We start from the raw sequence: 5,017 nt of genomic DNA, 5'->3' as shown, positions 1-5,017 counted from the left end.
GTTCTCACCGTCCGAGTCTGAGGGGTACCTTTTCGCGGAGAGCCCCGCGGGCAAGGCGTCCTCCTCCGGAATCGGCACCTCTACCAACTCGCTATCCTCCACCTCTGCCAGGTGTCCTCGAGCTTCCGCGGCCCTTCCACCCTCCCCCGCCACTGTCGCCACTACCGCCGCCGCCTCTGCCGCCTCCTCGACCTCCATGCGGGTACCCCAGTCCATCAGGGCACTAAACCTGTTCTGGACTGGTATGTCCCCGCACGTCTTGCCGATAGCGGTTTCAGCGACGGCCGCCGCCGCTGATGATTTTGCGGCAGCGACAACGATGGATTTGGGTTTCGGGGCCCCGGAGCTCCCCCGTCCCGAAGGGACTTTCTCCCCCTCTAGTGTGGAGGGTGGATCCCCCCGGGAAGGGGTCTTAGCAGAGGCGGAGGATCTTACCGGACCTCTCCGAGCTGCCTCCTGAGTTGGGGTCTCCTTCCTCGGACCGACAGTCGTCCACCCCGACTCATCCCGCGTGGTTGCGGATCGGGGTCCTGACGCCAATCGTGTGGTGATGCCTGTGGAAGGAGTACAGACAGAAATGGGGTGAGACATTCGTTGTTTTGGACGGACAGGCAACGGGTCAATGATGTTACTTACGGGGTCGGTGCCGGAGGAGGTACCTGGGGCGTCGGGTAGAGCCTTGTCCCGAGCGCCCCCCACAACTGGCCGCGGGTCTTCCTCTGCGAATTCGCCCTCTCCTTCCCAGATACTGTCCAAGTTGTGCTGGGCTTCAGGACACGCTCTGTAGGAATGACCCAACACCCCGCACAGGTTGCAACGGATGGTAGTGCACTCCTGCTTGGAGTGTCCTACAACACCGCATAGGGTGCACTTGGTGACATCACACCCTATGCTGAAATGCCGGGGCGAGCCACACTTGTGGCACACCCGGGGCTGACCGGGATAGAAGCACGATACCCGGTCAGTCCCGATGAAGAAGGAGTTGGGCATGTGCTGTAGGAGACCCCGTACCTCCTTCAGACGGATGTTGACCGTCCAGCCGCCGTTCCAGATCCCGTCCTCACAGAGAGTCTTGACCGGGGTGGTCAAGACCTCCCCGTATCTGCGGGCCCACACCAGTATGTCCGCGACGGGTATGGACTCATTCCGCACCAGGAAGTTCACCTTGCGGACCTCCTGGCGCGATATGGCCTGGACATTGAACCGGGCCCATAGGCTGTCGCCGGACTTTGGCACCCCCTCCCAAAGGGTCCAGAACCTCTCCAGACCCCTCGGGGACATGAAACTGATGTCATACTCAGGGGTGCCGCTAACGTGGATGATGGCGAAAAAGTCCGCGACCGCAAAGCCCAGGTCCTTCAGGGCCCCTACCACCCGCTTCCTATCGGGCACGGATCCCTCCGCTACGTGCAGCAGGCGGACCACGTTCCTTCTCCGCATGGGTTGCCCCGCTGGGAGTCCCGTAGCCCGCCTGCCTGGTGGTGGCACCTGAACCTTCGGGGGACCCGCCGCCCAGGCGTTAGCGGTTGCGGGTGTCGCACCTGGGGCCACCGTTGGAGTGGGCACTATGGGCACTGTGGACCCCCCCGTGGCCCCGCTACCATGCCCGCCCGTGGACCCACCGGCGGGTACCGCGGCCACCGCAGCGACCCCCTGTGTCACGGCGGGGGAAGGTGTCACCCCGGTGGGAATCCCCCCTTCGGCCGGAGCAGGAGCCCTGACCGCAGCGGCCGCCACCCCCACCTCTTTCGAAGCAGGGGCAACCACCCCCGCAGCCCGGGCCACCGCCGACCTCCCGGGGTTCTGCCCCCCAGGGTCCTTCCCCACCCTGACCGTAGGGGCCATCGCGGGTGGTCCCGCGGTCCCCTGGCATACAGTGTGTGTGTTGTGCACCGTGACTTTAAAATTACCGGGGGGCGTGGCCTGTGCCGTGGCGGGGGCGGAGCCAGCAACCGGCATCACGGCTGCGGGAGCCCCGGGGGTCACCGGCACCGCTGCCGGAGTGACCCCGGCGGGGACCGCAGCCGCACCCGGCACTGCCTCCATCGAAACCGCGGCGCCCGGCAAAACTCCGGACAGATTATCATCTGTCCGGGGTAGTTTGGACAGGGAGCGGGCCACCCGGGTAGCGGCGGCCCCGCTCACAACAACAGCCGCCTCTGGCTGCCCTCCAGGCGAGTCCTCCGCCCGGAGTAGTGGGGACAGAGGGCGGGCCGCCCAGGTAGCGGCAGCCCCACTCGCAACGGCAGCTTCTTTTAGCTGCACTCCGGGCGACTCCTCCGCCCGGAGTAGTCTGGACAGGGGGAGGGCAGCCCGGTTAGCGGCGGCCCCGTACACGGAGGACGGCACCTCCGGGGACACCGAAGCCGCAGGAGCAGCCGGGACAACTAGGTCCACCACCACAGGGTGGATGGGACCAATTACAACGGGGGGAGCGGCCACAGAACCGCCGATCCCTCTGGAGGGACAAGGAGGCGGGCACGCCGCCGGGAGCGCCGGCACGGATCCCGCGGCAGCAGCAGCCGCCCCGGCGGCCGCCGAAGCGGTCGCCGGTGCCGCAGCCGGCCGCGGGGGTGACAAAACCCGCGCCCCGACGGGGGCCACGGAAGACGGACGGACACAGACAGGGGAACGTGAACGTACTACAGAGGGAACACACACTGGGGGTGGGGGGACAACAGGGGACATGACAACAACAGGGGACATATCGACAGGTACATCGGGGAAGGTACTCACACAAGGTCCCCGGGGCTCACCGGCCAAACGCAGACCGGCGGGGATAGTGTCCCTGGCCCTCCGACGGGAAGGGCCCGCTCTCGGATCCTCGGCAGCAGCGTCGGGGACCCGGGCCGGGAGGGATGGGAACTCCTCCTCGGACATGATGGGGGGGGTATCCCCGACGCTCTCCTCCCCGGACGATTGGATAGCGGGCCTGCTCCTGGTGGTCTTCTTTTTCCGCCTCCGTGGCGCAGCTTGGATCTTAATGTCCTCCTCCTCGTCCAATTCCTCCATTGAAAAAATCAGCGGCCTTCGTATAGCGGACCTCTCCTGGGTCCCGTCGTACTGTGGTGGTGGCGGTTCCGGGTCCTCCGGGGTCGGTGGTACCCCCGACTCCTCCACCTCCTGCTCCCGCAGCTTCTCCTGCAGGAACCGCACGCGGTCACGGTTCTGGGCTGTGCGTCTCGCCAACTCCGCTTCTTTCTCCTTCAGGGAGACGATCCGCTCCCGTATGGGGCCGCGATGACGACTCCCCACCCTGTTGCTCTGCTGCCGGAGCTCTTTCAGCTGTCCGGCAACCTCCTCCTTCTCCTCCCCCAGGGAACGCAACTCTTGTTGGAGGTTAGCCAGGGCCTGCCTGAGGGGTTCCCCGTCTGACTCCGCAGGTACTGGGAGCCCCACCTTAGCCTTTTGGGCATAGGAAGGGCCCTGTTCCACCGCCTCCTCATCTTCAGGGTTCGTATTCACACTCGCCTCGGCGGTCTCCAAGGCCCTGGCCCCGGCGTCCCTGAGGGCGAGGGCCCGTAGATGGAGGGCCCCCAGCAACAGGAGGGAAGTCTGGTCGACCCTCAGATGGTGGGGCAGACCGACTCCCTTCTTGAGCATGGCTATTTTGGCGCTCAAGGCCGTGGTGTATGCCTCGAGCGCCTCCATGTTCCGACGCACAGCCCTGCATACGGTTCCTGCAGTCTCCCGGGATGGGAGTAGGATGCCGTCCTCCGTGTAGACCAGTTTCTCCGAGATTATGGCAATGCGGCCCCTCCACTCCTCAATGAGGGTGGAGGCCATGATGGGACCCCGGGGAGGCAGTTACCTTCCCCGGGGTAGCAAACGTCCAGCACCGAAAGTAATAAAAAAGAAACCAAGTTCCACCAGCAACACAAAAACACCTCCTCTCCCCTCGCCTCCCAACTCCACAGTGAGCAGCCGACGCCCAGCCCTGATTGGAGCTGGAATTACCGCGGCTGCTGGCACCAGACTTGCCCTCCAATAGATCCTCGTTAAAGGATTTAAAGTGTACTCATTCCAATTACAGGGCCTCGAAAGAGTCCTGTATTGTTATTTTTCGTCACTACCTCCCCAAGTCGGGAGTGGGTAATTTGCGCGCCTGCTGCCTTCCTTGGATGTGGTAGCCGTTTCTCAGGCTCTCTCTCCGTAATCGAACCCTGATTCCCCGTTACCCGTGGTCACCATGGTAGGCACAGAAAGTACCATCGAAAGTTGATAGGGCAGACATCCGAATGTATCGTCGCCGTCACGGGGACGTGCGATCGGCCCGAGGTTATCTAGAGTCACCAAAGCGGCCGGCGGGGGCGAGCCCGCCGGATTGGTTTTGGTCTGATAAATGCACGCATCCCTGGGGGTCAGCGCTCGTCGGCATGTATTAGCTCTAGAATTACCACAGTTATCCAAGTAACAGATGGAGCGATCAAAGGAACCATAACTGATTTAATGAGCCATTCTCAGTTTCACTGTACCGGCCATGTGTACTTACACGTGCATGGCTTAATCTTTGAGACAAGCATATGCTACTGGCAGGATCAACCAGGTAGCTCCCGTTGTCACGCAGGGGCCCTCGGATCGGGTCTGCGTAAGGGGGGACGCGGCGAGGGGGCCGCGGGGACGGAAGGAGAGCGCGCGCTCCCCCTCCCTTCGTTCGGGGCCGGGAGAAAGGAAGGTGCGTGCTCCGCGGCGGGGGGAACCCGGGGTGGGACGTGGAGCGCCCGCGGGTAGCCCCAACCGGCCGCGGCTTCGGGCCGCTGGGAGTCCGGGGCCGAGCAAACTCAGTCACCTGCGAGGGGGGTCCGGCGCCCGGGAGGTGCGCGGGGAGGCGGGCCGCTCGCCTGCACCAGGGGGCCCGCCGGGGACCGCCTGAGCGAGGGTTGCCTTCCCCGGCCCGGCGCGGGGCACCAGATCGGTCGTTGTCCTGGTCGTGGCGGTCGACGCCGACCGCTCACCTATATATCCGGCGGAGGGTGCCTGAGGACCCTGGCGAACCGGGAAGGAGTTCCGCGACACC

General features: G+C 64.6%; 1 pseudogene; it reads right to left on the bottom strand.

The window, feature by feature from the left end:
- Positions 1–3,933: 3,933 nt before the first annotated feature.
- Positions 3,934–4,546, bottom strand: LOC149284785 (18S ribosomal RNA; annotated as a pseudogene; the record flags this gene model as incomplete).
- Between the last annotated feature and the right edge of the window lie 471 nt (positions 4,547–5,017).

Source organism: Sceloporus occidentalis, unplaced genomic scaffold (assembly GCF_023333645.1).
Source record: "Sceloporus occidentalis isolate IW3139 unplaced genomic scaffold, rSceOcc1.0.p SCAF_88, whole genome shotgun sequence".
NCBI lineage: Eukaryota > Metazoa > Chordata > Lepidosauria > Squamata > Phrynosomatidae > Sceloporus > Sceloporus occidentalis.
This window is presented reverse-complemented; position numbering and strand designations above follow the sequence as displayed.